Source organism: Balaenoptera physalus (genome assembly GCF_965194825.1).
Source record: "Balaenoptera physalus genome assembly, chromosome: 8".
NCBI lineage: Eukaryota > Metazoa > Chordata > Mammalia > Artiodactyla > Balaenopteridae > Balaenoptera > Balaenoptera physalus.
The window spans coordinates 19,472,562-19,491,430 of record NC_138887.1 but is presented as its reverse complement, the minus strand read 5'-3'; the positions used below and the strand labels follow the sequence as shown (position 1 = coordinate 19,491,430).

At 38.1% G+C, this 18,869-nt stretch overlaps 1 protein-coding gene across 3 annotated transcripts in view; it reads right to left on the bottom strand.

Moving 5' to 3' along the window:
- RELN (reelin) overlaps positions 1 to 18,869 on the bottom strand; it is a 528,909-nt gene that overhangs the window by 225,580 nt on the left and 284,460 nt on the right. The gene's annotated exons all lie outside the window — the stretch shown is intronic.

The window sequence follows — 18,869 nt, the reverse complement described above, 5'->3', positions numbered from 1 at the left end:
TATGTGAGAAACTAAAATACTGTAAAGTAAATTCAAGTACTAAATGAATGAGAACTATTAGAGATATGATTGATATTATTCTACTGCAGCCCAACATTAAAGATTTAAAAGACAGACATTATGTCCCATTGTGGATATCCGGTCATTGTTTTTCACTATTATTTTCAATACTGGAGATATGACTACCAAAGAAAGTTTTAAAACTCTGATAAGAATTTGTTTTTACATGTTCAATGAATACATACAAGAAAGCACAATTTGACTGTAATATCAAAGATCTTCATAGATTCCGAAACCAGCCATGAAACATAAGCCAGGAGTTTACTGTAACTCGATAGCAGAGTTTTTTATACAATGTTAAAACAAATGAACCAAAATACAAAGAAATAGCGCAATTTATTTTTAACTTTCATCCATCTGCTAGAGGAGCCTTGGTTTCAGCAAATGGCATCTGTTGATGGTTTTTACGTTTGTGGTACTCAGGAGTTCCAAGCTTTAATCAAACTCATTTATTTTATTTCAGTGGTGTTTAGTACAACACCAGTTAGTGTGCAATTGCCAAAGCTGGCAGTGTGCTAAAAAGGCCAAACAGCAGTTTTCCTAGATTTATTCTCACAGCTAAAATGTAGATGAAAAAGCATGAGAGAAGGCTACTGAAAGGAAAGTTACACAGCAACCCTGAGCTCAAACAGAAACCTACTTTATGCCATTTTGATCATTGTTAAGTTCCACCTTTCTTAAGCAGCTGCTTAAAATAAATATCAAACTGTGGCGCCGGAAATGGAAACAGGCAGGATTATGTGAGACAAACTTCAACACAAACAACTATGAGGTCTGGCAGACAATTTGTTTTTTCAAAAGACAGTTCAAACTAGCCTAAAGAATGTAAATGGTATTTATGTGCTTTCTTTGTGTTTTATACACCATAAGTACTTAAAAGCAAATGTATAAGGTGAATCCCAAAAAAGGAAAGGATAGAACAAATGATAACCAAAAAATGTTCCTTACAGAAGCAATTCAGTGGAAATTATTTACAAATTAAAAAAAGAGAAGGAAAGCTGATAAACATGAAAATAAAAATGTGTCTAAATATGACCCTGATGACCAATATGACCCCTCTCCTGTCTATTTTCTTATGTTACCATCTCAGTGTTGCGAGAATAAGTTTACTACGCACCCATAAAACAAAAAAGGCACCTGGCCGGTGACTCACTTTTCCTTAGTCATTAAACTCTATTGTACCTAAACTATTAATATCTTCTGAACTCATCTCCTCCTCACTATTGTCGATGGACTCTCAGTAGCTCTTGCCAAAACTTTTTAATAATGATTAGCTGGTCTCCCTGTCTTCAGCCTTACATGTCCTCACCCAGCCCCACTCTTGCCAGTGCTCTTCCTACAAGTGAACTGAATTGTTACCTCCTTGCTAATAATCCTTCAACAATTTTTCAGTCCCTTCAGGATAAAGCAGTACTTCTACCCCAGTGAGATAAAGGTGCACAGTTTCTAGAGACCAAATGTGTACCCTGGAAAACAGAACTAGCCCAGGGTTCCCATGTGAAAAGATAGCTCAAAAGCCACAGGGACTCCCAACAAAGGAGTGGACGACTAGAAGACCAGGACTGAGGTGTGCGGTACGAATGGATGCCAGAGGAGAGGTACTGCCCACGCCAAGGGAACTTCCCCTCCTGGAAGACGCGCCACCCAAGAGAACCAGTCGGCTTTAGATAGCTGCCTCCCTCTGGGACCACTCCCCATCAAACTACTATCCCAAATGGTGCCAAGCCAGTGAATAAATGATTCTCCATGCCCACTCCTAATACAGGTGTTCCACATAGACTGGGTGAATTTCTTCTTCACATAAGCCCTTCTGAATTGCAGCCCCACTGTCACATAGACTTCTGTCAACAGAATAAGATTTCCCCTTGCCCAGGTTGACAAGGGTTGCTTGACTCTGTCTGTGATAAAGGGAGGAAAGAGTTAATTTACGTCCACGTGCCCAGGTGCCTAACGCCACCCCCAACTCCCTGCTCCCAGATCCGGTGGTGCAGAGCTATCACGTACCTCAAAGCACCTCTGATGCAGTGACGAGACAATAATGAGCAGGTGCCACCTACAACAGCTACTTCTTTCTTTCCCCTCTTAAATCGAAGATCTTTAATTGCCAAAGCTGATATTTAAAACCAGAAAGGAAAGACAAACCCAAGTGAAAAATGCAAAATCTCCTCTCACTTGCAGATCCATTTTCTCTCCTTCAGATCACTTCCAATGTAATTGTAATCCTTCACTCTAAAGTAGTAATTTTGCAAGGATTTAAACAATTGCTGAAGGAGGGAAGATAATTTAGAACCATGGTTATAAAAGTATGGCCTGAGAACCATGATGAACTTAAGCAGGTCTAAAAATTCAAACTCTTTGGTTCTTACCGACAAATGAGGAAATTCCATATATTTTCATTTTTACCCACATCAAGGATACAAGTAGCCTACAAAGTGATTAAGGGTTCCTAAAGTTTGATACTCATAGATAAAACTGATGAACTTCTAGAACTTACTGAGGACCCCCATCTAACAGTCTAGGATATCTGGCTCCAGTGTAGAGCTACAAACACCAGGATTACTGCAATATCCCCAGTTTGGGGGAGGAAAGGATATTTTGTGTTAAAGGTACCTCATGAATGTTGTTTCCAGTTGGTCTTGGTTGTGAATTCTTGATTTTAAATTGACAAATAAATTGATAAATGATAAAGATAAACCTATATTAATTTACTGTAACTGTCATTTACATTATTATTGATTATTTAGTCAACCCCATAGTACATAAAGATGGATATTTTTTTCAGCAACATTGCTGGTCTATTATCGGTTTACAGTTTGTCCTATGGCTTAAGACATATATGCATTGCAATATAACTACAAGCCATCTCTACTCCTCTGCTAAAGCAGATATCTACATAATGCCTTGAAACTATCTTGCAACAAAACCACCCTTCATTGATGATGTCCTGAATTTGTGCTATTGAATTTGTGCCTATGAATTTATGCTATTTTAATAACTTGCTCTGCATTATCAAATTATGTATAAAAATACTGGGTTATTTTTTAAATTTTTGGAATTTTAACATACAATCATATGTCTAAGTTCATTCTTATTAGGTTAACAATGCACCACGTATAGTTAAAAAAAACAGAGACCCAGACAGTAATGCCCTCATCTTTTCAACCACTGCACCAGTGTTTTCTGCCTTCCTCCTGTTATACTGGATGAAGTGTTTCTGTTCTTACCAATGGTGAACCTTCTCATGTGGTCTAGATCCTATCTTCTCTTGTTCTTTAAGATTTCCCCTCTTTCTCTTGTATCACCAATTTCTGCCAATGAGTTTCCTGGATCATTCCTATTGTCATACAAACATCATAGAAACATACAAAGCATCTCCCATCTTAAAAAAAGTTTTTTTTGATGTCACACCCCTAACTTCTGTTCCTTCCAATCCTATTTTTGTTTCCCTTTATAGCAAGACTTCTCAGAAGGGCTGTCCAGTGATTGCCTCCACTTCGTCACATCCTCCGATTCCCTTTCCCTTCCACCCTGAAACTGCTCTTGGTTAGGTGGCTGGGGAGTCCGTGTTGCCAAATCAACAGATCATTTCCCCATATTCAGGTTACTTGACTTCTCAGCAGGATTTGTCACCGTGTATCCCTCTTTTTTTCTAGGATACTTTCTTCTATCTTCTACCACCTTCTTGATTTTTCTCCTGCTTCACTGACTGCCGCCTCTCAGTCTCCTTTGTTGCCCTTCTCCTTCTTGATCTCAAATTGTTTTGGTAGCTTTCTCTTCTCTTATCTACATTGCCTCCTTTTACTTTGAAGCTTTAAATAATATCTATAACAGATAATACCCAGAATTATATTTTCCATTAGATCCACACTTATAGATCCAACTGCTACTCACCATCTCTAATGGACAACTCAGACTCTTTAAGTCAAAATTAGAATTATTGGTTTTCCACCCCCCAAATATCTAGGATACCCTTTTCATTTCAAATGACACCACCCCAGATGCTCAAACAAAGCACTAGGTGTCATCTTTGGTTCCTCCCTTTGCTTCATTGCCCACTTCCAACCCATCAGCCTGGGAGTTCTGACTCCAAAATATTGTTCAGCTTCTATCCCTCTCTACTGCTACCACCTTAGTCAAGTCAGGGTCATGTCTCGGTGGTTTTCTTACTCCCTTTTTTATCCTCCTGTAATCCATTCTCCACTCAGCAGTAAGAGGTCTTTCAAAAACAGAGGAGTCTTTTAAATTGTTTTAGCGATCATGCCATTCATTCCTGACTTAAAACCCTCTCAACGCTTCTCAGCCCACTAGGAATAAAAGGTTGAGCTCCCTCCGTGACTTAGAGCTTCCCTTGTACCACTCTTCTTGTTTACTGTGTTCCAGACACTGTGGACTTTCTTTCTCCTCCCTGAACACTCCATCTCAGGGCTTCCATGCCTTCTCTCTGCCTACAACAACACTGATTATGTCAATTTCCTCATACTGTATTCTCTCCTCATTCCATTCATATCTTTCCCCACAGACCACCCCCTGGCTGGGTCCATCTTCTCTCTTGGGGTTCTGTGCAAACATCACCTCCTCAAAGAAGCCTTCCCTGCACATTCAATCTAAAGAACTCCAGTCCCCAGTGTCCAATCACCCTCCATTTTATCACTCCATTTTAAGTAATTCATAGTGCTTATCACTATCTAAATTTACCTTATTTATTTACTTGTTTACTTGCTCATTGCCCATCTCCTGTTAGAATGCAAGCTCCATTGAAGGAGGAACTGTGTCTGTCTTGTTTACTACTTGTGTCCTTGGTACCCAGAATAGTGCCTGGTGCACAATAGAAGCTCAATAAACTCTGGCTGGATCATAAGTAAGTTTGCTGTAATTTGCTTATTTTAAGTTCTCCATTTCTTTGTTTTTACTGTGTTATATTTATACTAGAAAGGGGAACTATAACTGTAGATCGATGGGACTTAAGGACTTTCGATTTGCCTGAATTGGGTCAAAGTGAAAAGGCATCTGAGAGCCGTGCTGTAGAATATCTGGACTTTATGTATCCTTACCACAGATTAACTTTGGTACTGTTGTATAGTCAACAGGGCAATAATTCCCCCATGTTAATTAGAAACTGCCCTTAGATGACTTAGATGGTTACATAATCCAGTCTGCTTTTAGAATAAAAATATCAGAGACAGATCACATGAGTAATTATGGTACATTTTTATCAGCCAGATAAAGTAATGTGAGGAATAATGATAGCCAGATGAATTATTTTACTTATTAGTAAAGTCTTATTATAATGGCCCAGCATAATTAAAAATAAGCAATTTGCAAAGTCATACAAAGTACTCAAAAGCCACATAGAATATCATCCCCAAGACACATGTTCTGACCTCTCCATCAGGAATCATTTTCTACTGCATTAAAAAAAAAAGCAAGTTTCTCGAACGTAATGTCTTCTTAATCGTAAGACATTATCTTGTCCTTTCAAGTTGATTTATTTTGTTTCTGTTTGAATATTTAACTAGATTAATACCCCGTTCTAAGGGAGAAAACCCACTTTTATGTCTAGGAAGAAACCTAATAAAATTGTAACCTTATAGAAAAATGTTACTCTAAATTGTAATGTTATAAAATCTTTGATGATAGGTACGTCTTATCATCATATAACCTTATCATCACATAGCCTTAAATAGATCTTATTTTTCTCATATGAAGGAATTCTATATGATAATAAATTCAATGCTTGTTAGTATTACCGATAATTCTATATAATTTTTTAAACTTCAGTTTTTAGAGTGAAATTCCCTCTGATATAAGTTATCTTCCAGAGAGAAAGTATGCGTAGGGGTTAGGAGAGTGAATGGTGGGGGCAGGCTGCCAGGTTTGCAATCTGGGCTCTGACACTTTTTAGCTGTATGACCTTGGACAAGTCACTTATCTTTTCTGTGTCTAGTTTCTACATTTGTCAAATGTGAATAATAATAGCAATCACTTCACAGAACTGTTGTGAAGATTAAGGCATTAATGCATTAAAAGTGCCTAGACAACAAATCTTGGTCCACGTTAAGAGATTTCAGGTATGATTCAGTATTTTTGTTTCATTTCATAAATTCATTTATCCCAGAAAAAGGAGCAAATATTTGTTCATGGGCTAAATATTAAGTTGAATTACTGCTTATCAAAGAACTTATGGCACATTTTTCCCCCATCGATTCTTTCGTTTGGGGTTATTTTCCAGCTCTTTAGTGGAAACGCTGCAAATTCAACCTGGAGATGAAAACTGAGACCCAAATGAGTAATCTACCTGTTTGTTAGCATCACCGTAAATGTGTTAGAGGGGAAGAAAGTTGTCTACTTGATAAGAAAAAGAAGGCCCTTTGGGATCAGTATAATGAAATAAACTTTATAAGGTCTTTACAATTGCTAGAGTGGAAATTTGATTTTGCACTTCCTAGCATCCAAAGAAAACAGAAAATCTGATCAAAGTTTTAGTAGTACCACAAAGAAGAAAAAAATTCTAGTAACTCAAGAGAACAATTAAGGTTTCTATGAGCAGAGAGGTACTACTCTGTGCATGTCCACTTTATAGGTAAGGGCACGGAGGCAAAGAGAGGTTAAGCGATTTACGCCAGACCCAAATGGGATTCAGATTTGGGTAGACCAGAACCCATGCCTTCAACCACTTCACTATACTCCTTCTGGTGCATAAAGCACACTTTTAAAAAAACAGACAAACAGTGCTTCATTTTCACATGGTCAGAACATGTTGGGACAGGCTTTTGTGCTTCTGCTTCTACTCAGGCTCCTGACTTGAGCCAGATGGTCCTTTTTTTGGTAAAATCTAAAGGACTGAACCACCTCTAGCCTCAATATCAGGTTTACTTGGGCATCACTTTCTCTGCAGGCTCCCTGCCCATTCCCCTCCTTTCCCTGCCCCCATAGCCAGTCACCCAAATCTGCGGACCCTCCTCCTGCAAATTTATTGAATCTATGCCTTTATTTTACCTTCACCACCACCTCCTTAGATCATCTCTCACCCAGATCAGTGTGATAACCTCCTATCTGGGCACTCAGAACAAACACAAAAGGTATTGTAAAGAACACTTTTTTGTCATTTGCTTGAAAAATCTATAGAAAGGCATTTAAAAGAGATTTTAAAGAATAGTTGTATTCCAAAGAAGTAAATCCTAACACCTCCCAACTCAGAAAATTTTAATTATGTGGAAAGCATTAACCTGATATAATATTACAATCAGGATTAAATTTAAGATAACAGTGTAATACACATTTGTATCCTAAATAACGCATTCCATAATATCTTGTAAATCTGTTTCTGAAATAATCATTTTACTATAAGGAAACAATTAATATTTACAAATGTAAAACAGTGCCTAGTACTTCTTATTTAAAAATAAAGAAATAAGAAGAATGGCAAAGCTTATTTCTAAAAGGTTGCTTCCTTTCACTGTTAGAGAGACTCGTCACTATGATTCTAAGAAATATTTTTTTGTAATCTCGGTTTGATCTTTGAACCACTTATTCAATTTAAAATTGCAACTAAAATTGGTATCAACTTTTATCCCCCACCCCCCTGTTCTATTTAAATAGTATCATTCTTAGTATAATTTAGAAAACAATAGATAAGTAACTTTCCACTTTTTTTATAGGGAGTCAGGCCAAGATGATCAATCTAACAGTCAATCAATCAATCAATGAGTCAACCAATTATTAAAAATATTTCTTATTTCTGAGGTACATTGGAACTCAAAAGCCTAGTTATTTTCTCGTGATTCAGTCCCACTTCTCTTGACTTTGGCTGTCATTCAGAAAAAACTAGGAAATATATACACTTTGAATAGCCTTTCCCACTTAAGAAGTAAAATATCATTTAGAACTGACATTTACATAAGCTGTGTGGTGACCCGTTAGCAGTCCACATGGCTCTTATGTTGGCCGTTCCTTCTGCCGGGCTACCCCTCCGAAACAATTCAAGCCTTTGATCAATGGTTACATCCTCAGCGGCTGCCCCCTGGCTGCCTCCAACAAAATGCTACTCCTCATTTGCTGACCCCTGATTAATTTTCTTCATTGCATTCATTATTCCCTGACATTCATTTGTTTGATATTCATCAGCATGTCAGCCCTATCAGGGCAAAGCTTTTGTTTTGTGAATCCTGTCTCCCCAGTGCCTTGAGAGCTACATCACACAGAATAGGAGTTCAGTGAATAGTTGTTGAATGAACGAACGAATGAATGAATGAATGCAATTTAGGAAGCACTTTAAACTCTAGGAAGAAAGTCTTTTGGAAATGCAATGATACCATTATTATTATTTTTGTTGTTACTGGCTCTTTTGTAGCATTTCTTTTCAGCAGGATAAGGAGATGGAGGTGATTTATAGCCTCTGTCCACTAGCACAGAGACTGTCACTCTTCTGGGAAAGCTAGAGGGGCAGCACGTTTGTTCTCCGATGCTGAGAATTGTTAGGGTAACAACACTGCATGGTTTGGCTGATGCTGCTTTTCTGTTCCTCTACTTAATATCTTTCCCTGATGGCAAAACAGGCTACAAGTATAAATTAGCTACAATTGGTTGAATAAAGGTATCAAAGGCAACTACTGTGATATTTCTTGTGGGGCCCCCCTGAACTAAAACAGACAACATCATAACCATATTTTCAGACAAAATGTATTCCTGGTTAACTCATAGCTCATTCTTGTCACCCAGTTCTAGGATTTAGGACTACAATGGGAAGACATTTAAGAGATCATGAAGATGTACATTCTCACTTTACAAACAAGTTGTCAGGGGTTCACACAGGCTCCACCACTTCCCCAAGGTTACACGACAAGGCCAGTTGGCAGAGAAAGGACGATATGGCCCGACTCCCAATCCAGTGCTCTTTTCCCTTCCCCATTTATATCAACAACAAAAGTTGTTTATCAACAAAAATGAGTCACAAAGACATGGAAATGTTCTCAATGAAAAAAATACATGGCTTAAAATATCTACATTGAAAAAATTTTTTTTCTTATTTTGCATTAATGACTATTATTTACAGGGAATCAGAATACTAGGTGGAGCAGTGCATAGAAATCTCCATGATTCCTACATACGACCACTGAGATAGGCAAAAGTAATAGAATATTAAATAAAGGGAAGGTGATAGGATGTGATTGGTATTTGGAAGGGAAGTTGAGGCTTTCCCATGAAAGAAGTGTGAAAATGACAATAAGTTTATTATAAGAATGTAAACACATCTTTATCAGTATAACATCGATAAATATAATGTTCAATTATATACACTAACATGTTAGTGTAGACAGTGGACAGGGTAGACAGAAGTGGATTTGCCATGAAGCTCATGAAGCTTAAGCTTCAGGGCTCTGCACTTGGATGAGCACCTTCCAAGGCCCTGGGAGGAACTCTAGCAATGTGTTCACATGACCATGTTTTATAACATTTGCAACCGATTGAGACTGCTGCCTCCTTTCTTGACTACTGCCTCACCATGTTACCCTCATGCCAGGTGGTGTTGGAGTGGCCATGGCGGCTTTCGGGATCCGGCTAAGGGGAAGTTGAGTTGGAGATGTTATGTGTGTGTGATACAGTTACATAGTTATGCAGGTCACTTCTATTCCACAGTGCAGTCATCCTCAGCGTAGAAAGAGCTTCTAGGAACACGCCTACCACCCACTGTGATGAAGTACCTATGTCATCATGACTCAAGAACAGTGGGAATAAACTGTTCAGTGAGTGACGTCAATTCAGAGTTGCTAAGATTGGTCACTGTGCAAGAGAAGTCAAAATGCCCTGAAGTCTTGTAGTTCATACATGAAAGAAATTAAGACAGAGATTTTTACAATTTGCTAATGATCCTAAAAACGTACATGATATACCAGTAAGGAATTGTGAAGGTAAGATGTTAAATAAATGAAAAAAAAAACTCTGATCCACCAAGCTAGAGGCAGAATTATTTTTCTAGTCTCTAAATAAAAATATTATAGAATTGTCATATGCAGAGGCAGTTTAAGAATATGCACCCAAAAGTTGTAAGGAAAAGAGTATTTCAGGTAGTTAACAAAGACGTTATGTTATATTTTTGGATTTTGTGATGCTTGTGGTATTGTCAACTTCTAAAGATTTGTAATTTGTTGTGATTTCTTTTCTCATTCTAAATAAATATTCACATTTGTACCTAATTTTGAATGTGTAATTTTGTATTCTTTTCCTTAAAGACAACCTAGCCCTCACCCAAATTGTGTAAGGTTCAAACATGGACCCACAAAACCTAGACCCACCCCTGTACAGAGCATGCTCTGAAGCGTGATCCTGCACATTTCACGAACGTCTTAACTCACGTGGGAGCACCAAGGTCCAGATTACATGGTTCACTTTCCATTTTGCTTAACATGGCACATTCCAGTGACAAATGTATTGCAATGCAGGACAACAATAAAAAGAGAATGAGAAGATATGATTCTTGAAATTATTTTCCTTCTCTATTACTTCAGGCAGATCTGGCTCAATTAAAATATTCTTAAAAGGAAACTATCACGTTACAACTAGATTAGGAGGGATGAAATGACTTGTAAGTAATTGTTTGCTTACATAAGAAACATGCCATTCATTTTTGGACTGCGTTGGAGACCACCTGAGTGAACCTCAGGAGCTCAAAAAAAGCCAGTGAGAACCTGTACCTTCCAGGATTTACTAAGTGGAGTGTTTCTGTGCAGTGCTGGCCGAGAGGCTCTTAAAGGGCTGTTAGAGTTTATAATGCCAAGAATACACAAGCACATGAACAAGTACCAATTATGTGCTAATCAAGGAAGCCCATATTAAGCACACTGAAAACCTGTTCATTGTGCAGTAGCCCATTAACCATAATGTACACGCCCGGAGGAGACGCTAGGGAACTTCCCAGAGTCAGCAAATTTCCCAAAATTCACAAATAAACTTCTTCCTTTCTTCTCATCTCTCTTGGGTGGTTGCCATAAAAATAAACAACTTAAAAAATAGCTTGATTTAGTATAAAGTCAAGACTACTTAAAAAATAGATATATTAGTCATTTATTCTATTAAGAATTCAAGAGTTACTCCCTTTCTCAAAATAACAGTCATACAAGTCCATAATCCCTTAAGGTAAGATAAACTTCAGGATCCAAATTACTTACTTCTTTACTTAATTTACAGATTTCAGAAAGGTAACATGGTACATATACCATATGTTATGCGACATCCCCAGCAAGGTCTGAGGCAATACCGTATAATGAAACATATTGATATTTCTACAGTGAAATACATGAAGATTCACATAAGTAGTATAAATAAAGATTATAAATAGCCTTAAATCATTTCAAGTCAGGTCTGGCTGCCAAATGAATTCAGGTCATGGGAGGCTTTGCCATCACATAAATATAAAAAAAAAAGGTTTGTGGTTTTTCCGAGAGTTTTTTATTGTAATATGGAATTACAGATTAGGAACTGTGAGCCTGTGTCTCCAGTAGCCCTCTCTATTTCTTTATTTCTTTTTACTTTTATAGTAAAAGGATAAATCAATTGGTTTTAGTCTCCCAAGCCCAGGGTAGTTTTATTCTTATTTGGTTATGCCCTTCTTCACAAAGCTCCAGACTTTTCAAAGTAAATCAGAACAGAAACAATAGAAGGAGCTACTGCCTCTTGGGGGTTCGGTAGTGGTTGCCGGGAGCAGGTTCTTTCCTCAAAGCTCTGCCTGAAAAACCAGCTGCCTTTTTAAATGTGGCACAGGGCCACAGAAGGAGAGAAGTGATCTCGCAGATTTATAGATGGGGAAAAGCACTGCCAGAAATCATGCCTCTAGATAGTGGAGTGGGACCCATAAATCCTGAAGGCTCGAGGAGTGTCTGGACAGAGCCCTGCTGAGGATTCTTGCAACCCAAGTGCTGCTGCTGCCCTTACTCAAAACTCAGACCTCAGAGACAAGCAGGGTGCCCAGAGCCGCGTGTAAACAACAGCATTTGATATAGAAAGATCATAAAGTGATGAAATCGATGTAATCAGGCTACTTAGAACTCCCTGCTAGGACTGAAGCAAATCTTAGCAGAATCAACACATCCTTTCATCTTTTCAAGGTAGATAAATGGAGGACAGGGCCATTAACTAGAGGTTGCAGTGAATGGAAAGAGAGAAAGAGATGAACGGGGAACTTTTAGAGAAGCTTTTAAAAGCCAGACACTGTCACTCCCAGAGGATATTACGTGTTACTGTAGGCTAAGGCATTCAACAAAGGGACTTGCCTCATTCTATATAGTGAAAAATGTGATGAGCAACATGAAGATATTGGTATAATAAGCAGTTCTGGCAATTATCTATATTTTTTTCCCCCCAGAGAGATTTTTAAGGACAGTAATACTCACTATAGAGAAAATGTTCATTGTATCCAAAAGCACTGAGAAACACAGTAAAAGCTTATTTGCTACCTGGCAATTCTTCTTCTTCTAAGTAATTCTGCCACAAGCAAGTCATGGACCATTATTATACAGATGATCAATATTTTGATAGTTTCACAAACTTCTGCTCAGGTATTTCACTGGAGGCAGCTGTGCATGTTTATTTTCCAGTAACAACAGTGATTATACTATACTTAGGTTTTTATTTCCTTCATTACCAAGTCTGCCAGAAAAATCCTAAGGGCATTAGCTCTCTCAGACCATGGCATCAAAACAACCTACCATAAGTAGAGCAAAATCTTTATAATACGGCCAGTCTAGAAGTACTACCTAATGCACGGGACCTAGATTGTGACTGCCGGTTTTAAGCAGATAATGCTGTAATTTCCAGGATAACCAGTTTTATATATTTCTTAGTTTTCATGTTTTTTTAATTCCTCTTCTAGTAGAAAAACCTAAACTTGATAAGATTTTATGTACCTGTTCATACTATTTTGTAATGTGGCACATCTGTATAAATCTGTTTCATTAGTTTATAAATTCTGTAAACACTGTAAGCAAGTTTGTCCTCTAGCAGTGAGTTAGCTTCTTGCCTGGTGTACCCTTCGAAGCCAGTTGTTTTGGTTACCTATTACCTTCATGTACCTCAGGTATCCACAGAGTACTTGGATGCTGTTCTTGGCTGAGCACCAGTCTCCCTGGCTCCTCTGAGGCATTCTAGTAGCTGCTGTCCCCACGTCTAACCCTGCCCACACATCCTGCCATGCAGCACTGCTTCAGGCTCATAAAATACAGGCTCAATGCGCCTGGCCTGTGCCGGCACAGAGACAGCAGCTCATGCCTTGATGAAGTTCAGACACTGTAGCCAAAAGGGAAGCAGTCTGATTTGTGGGTAAGAGGCAGGGAAGGAAAAAATGGTTACTGTATCGGATAATGCTTTGTGGCAGCCCAGGCGGGACGCATCCTGGGGCTTCTCAGTCCCAAATGACAGGGATGGGAATTGTGACTGAAAGGAGCCCACAGATATTACTTTAATTAAGAACAGTTCCATTCCACACAAGAGGAAATTCTCGAATTACTCTGTCAAGAGCAAGTGAATTCAATTTTGGTAAAATATGATGACCGAAGCTGAGATAAATCATTATTTTATTAATAGAAACTGTCGGTTTAGAGAAATCAACATGTACAAAATCTGCGGCTGCCCCAAAAGATCAATTAAGCAATTATTTGAATATGAAAATCCAGAATTTATGTCTATAACTCTGTTTTGCCCACCAGAAAATACCTTTGGGGGGAATTTAGCATATTTTTAAATGAAGAAACATATTTCAAGGATAGTGTTGTAAAAAGGACCATTATATGAAAGTAAAATTTCCATTTTAAGCATCTACTAAAAACTGATATTAAGGATTAAGAGAGGTCAAATAAAGTAACAGTAAAAAAATCCTCACAAATATTCTATATTTATGCTATACATATGCTAAAAACACACTACCTTGAATGAAACTCAAAAAACCTCTTTCATAAAATATAGAAAAAGAGCCAGGTTTTAAAAGCAACTCTTCTTCCCCTTATGTTTTATATTTATTTTTAAAATGAGGCTACTAGTAATAATTTTTGTTTTGACTGACTTTATTAGTAAACAGGCTATTAGATCTGCAAGCCTTTCCTTCTGAATAAATGTGACAGTATGTGATTTATTGTACTTAATATTTTGCTCCTTAGTCACTTCCTTGGCTGAAATTCCCAAACCTCATTAGGTGACTTCTTTCAGTTTATGGCAGATGGACAATGACCACAGGATATAAAATGAACAGCTGTCCTCCTCCCCTTTGTACCTTGTTCCCTTTCATTCCTATTCCCCATTCCCTCACTTCCAAAATATTTGTATTTTTTCCTTTTTCCTGCCACTCCTATAAGAGAGAAAGGGACCAATTCCCTCCTGGTTTATGGAACGCCATGTCATTTCCAACCAATTTCAGGTGCCCAGCCCTTTGCAAGTTCCCTCCCAAGTCCACAACATAGAGGTTTCATCAGATCTTATGTTGAGAAAAACACAAGGAAGACAAATGCAAAACGTGCCAGGCTTTGCCAGGTTCCCTGCTGAGCAGCCCTCCGTTCCCTGGGGTGGAGGCCATAAACCGAGCCCCAGTGCTCAGGCCTGGCTCATTTTCTAGGAGGACTGATCCCCACCTTTGGCAGCAGGTGTTAAGTAACGTCCCTCTCCACCCCCAGCAATCTGGAGACTCTGCATTACCACCCTTGTTGCAGTTCGGGCTTTGACCTTGGTCTCAAGGTCTTGGAATGGCCACTGTCTTATCTCCCTGAAGGGAGCCATCGCTCTAACCTTCCTTGTGACGCTGACTCTCTGGGGCGGTACCACACCTGCTCTTGTCAGTCTCCCTCCCAAATGATATAGTCCTGCCTTTGGAGCTCCCTCTTTCCTGAACTTTCCGACAGGCTGCCCTCTCACCCTCCTCTGTGGTCTGTACCCCTCCGTTTCTTCTCCCACGTGGACTTCCCCTCCCCCACCTCCACCTATTTGATAACAAACTCCTGGAAGTCTGGGCAGTTTCTTAGATTTTGCTTTCCCTACAGTGGATGTATTCACATCCTAAAGATCTGTGATAAAAGAATCCTTGATCAAGAGTCCTTGATTGATAAGAAAGTGAAAACTGCTGGCTCAGACCAGGTTTTAATATTGCTCATGGATTTCATTCAGCACTCTCCCTTGCCTCAGCAGTCAAGAAGGGTCTAGTATTGAGCGCCAACGTGGAACCTCATTAAATCTCTTTCCTAACCTAAGAATAGAATTCAATTCAGTTCATATTTATTTAGTTGTAGTCGTGAGTAAAATTCTGCCCTAAATACAAAGAGGGATACTTGTACACTCCTTAGTCCTCACGGAACATTTAAGCTATAAAGGGTGAAATTGGATGTGCATAAATGGCCAGAGTGTAAATCAACGCAGAGTGAAGTAGGCATCATAAAATAAATACAGAGGAAGTGGGGATTCAGAGACAAGAGGGTGTGGCAATGAGATGAGTTTTCATGGAGGAAAGACCATTTAATCTATATCAATGATCAATTTCTTCTCATCCTATTGTTCACTGTTTTATCCCTTCTTCTAGAACAGCCTTCAATAAATATTAGTGAAACATATTTATGAATGAATTAATATTTATTTTTAAGCCTCTGCAAGATGAGTGACAATGAAATAAATATTTCAAAATAGAAAGGGTACAGTATCTTTCAAACTGTATTTTAATTCACGTAAAGACAACTCTTTAGTTATCAGTTTCAATAATCCAAAGACATAATTAATCTCAACAATCTTTGCCAGAACCTTATACTTAGTAGCATCTTACAATATTTCAGAATATTCCCCTTTATTATGTAAGACAGGACTTAAGAACTTGAGGTGAGGTGGATTTGAAAAATATATAAAGTTCATATAAACTGGTCTTTTAAATATACATTCCCTAAAAAGGTCAACTCCAGGATGAAGAAGAAGGATAACCTGAATTAAAATCAGTTCCAAACTTTAATTATTAAATAGATAACCCAGAAGTGTTCCATATATAAATATTTCAATTTTTGTGTTAATATAGATTCCTGAAGATCTAAAAATTAAGTAATAAACAAATCTTATTGTAATATCTTTTATATCCAAGAATCTTAAACTCAAATAAAACATGTATTTAACCTTAAAAGCACATGTGTTGAGCTAATTTTACCATTAAAATTTTCTAAACTTCTGTTTTTATTTATGTATGTTTTGAGCTCAAGTCACCAGAGATTTTGTTAGCCTCATACTCAGAGATTCCCGTGTTTTCAAAAGAGTTTTTCACGACTTCATAATAAATTCCCCAAGGTCTTACTTACTTAAAAAGGAAAAGTGACTCAAAAAAAAAAGAGAGTCTGATTTAGAAATAAATCTCAGGATATTCACAGAGGAAATGAGCAATAATTCCTACCAAGATGTAAGAGGGCTCAATTTCTCCTCCTTCTGAATTAGCTGTTCCAAGAGTTGAGGGACAGTTTCTCTACTGAATCAAGTTCTAAGTAATTAAGATGTCTGTGAATCAGGCTTGAGGGAAGAACTTCCCTCATGCTAAATGCAATATAATACCTCTTATAAGTGGCATTTTATTCATTACATCTATTTGAGAAAGATCTCTTTTCTTTTACAAAGCAATCTTCCAATTCAGCAATGAATACCTCTAACTTTGTAATTTTCTAGTTTTTATTTTTCAAAATACAAAATGAGTAGCTCTCATTTATCTCAGAGACTCTGTAGCATGTACAGCACAAAGGAGAATAATTCAGGCCTAAGGACATTTTCATATCTTAATCTGTAAATATAAAACATTTATGATATAATGCCTTTCCTCTGCTTGAGGTGATTAAAAACAAACAAAAAAGCAGTGGGAAAAAAAAAAAAAACAACACACAGGACTTCCCTAGCGGTCCAGTGGTTAAGACTCCACGATTCCAATGCAGGGGGCCCGGGTTCGATTCCCGGTCAGGGAACTAAGATCCCACATACCGCAACTAAAGCTGTGCGCCACAACTACTGAGCCTGCGCACTCTAGAGCCCGTGCGCCGCAACTAGAGAAGCCCGCATACCTCAACGAAGACCCAGCACAGCCAAAATAAATAAATAAAAAACACACGCACACATACCCACAAAACCCAAAATCTTTAGGATATTTATAAGTAAAACCAAAGAAAAAAGATACTAACTCTATAAATTATGAACAAATAAAAGATTCTAGCTAGTTCAATAATAGCAAACTGATAAACACATGGATATGTATTTTCATCTACTGGCTTCACTAAAAGCATAGTTTATTGGTGATTCTCTGTTTCCTTCTGGGTCATCTTTTCCATTGATTGAGGTCCTCAGATCACCTCCCCCAAATTTCTTGGCGTGAAATGTCTGCATCATACCAATTTAGCACTTGGCTACATAATATTACAGATGTCTCAGTAATAGTTACTTGTCACTCAGGCAAGAAATATTAATGAGCATCTACTAATTTTGAGTCCCTAGGCTAGGGGCTGAGAATAGCATGAGGGACAAGACTGATTTACCTCCCATAGCAAACCGTTCTTCATAATGTATGTTTTTAAATGCTTTACTTTCAATCCCCATTTAGCCAATGGATTCTATTAATCTGAAAGAAAGAGCTGGGCTAAATTGAACAAGCATACTACTTGGCAAGTTCTTGTTGAGTGAATCAATGCAGATTTACATTAAGGAAGGGACAAAGCCATTCTTAACACAACTGATCTTTCTTAAGAAAGATCACACACACATTAAGAATTAATTTCATTATATTTCTTTATTGCTCAAGAGAGAAAGAGGTCATTTTTCTGACCTCTATTTCCTACTTAAAACTCCCAGCTGATGCAGGTTAACTCTTCAGATGGACACAAATACTGTGACACTGCTCATAGCAACCCCAGCCAGTCCTCCTGCTCTAGGAGGGCACTCACGTCCCCATTGTAAGCCTTGCTTATGTCACTCTATCTCCTGAACTGGAAAAACTTTGTCCTTTCCACTGACTCATCCTGTTGACTTTCAGGGATTCTCCTCTCTAAGAAGCCTTCCTGAATTGCTCTACTCTGCAGGACCTAACACCACGGGGACCAGTACACACGTCCATCTATGTTTATAACAGTCTGGCAATTCTCTAGATGTTTCATGCTCCATATGCATCCAGAGCCTTCTACCACACCACTAAACACTGTAAAAATGTTGTTTTCTCACTTTTTTGTCTTTCCATAGTTAACGTTAGCTCAGAAAAGCCTAAGCAGACAACAAATAGTCAGTGAAATTTTGTTAAGTGAATAATGGCTCCAAAGCACTACCAGCACTTCCCTTGGACCGAGGACCCTGCCTGGGAAAACAGAGTTTGGAGGCATCTGTAAAATAGTGGTTTACAAGGGCATCTTTTCAAATTTTTCTTCCTGTCCCAGAGGAAATCTAAAGGAAATGGGTAAATGTCCTTAAGCTTACAACCATAAATTCCACAAGTTGAATCTAATGAATCAAGTGAGGATTGTAGCAGATCAATGCTTCAGCACAGAAATGGATATGAGATCTTTCACTGGAATGGAAAAATGAAAAGTTGTTCTAAGAATATTTTAGGACATCTTTCATGATGATTTAGCTGTTCATAACCTGGTACATTTCAACTTGCAGAACTGTGTTTTCAGGATGCTTTAACTTTAAAATTCATTTGGTTAAGATAGTCTGTATATTTATATGTGTGTGTGTGTGTGCACGTGTGTGTGTATTTAGAAAGAGCTGGGATAGCATTGGTGCTAAACATGGGCATGATAGAGTTTATTTGAGACACTCCTTAGTAATTCAAGACATTT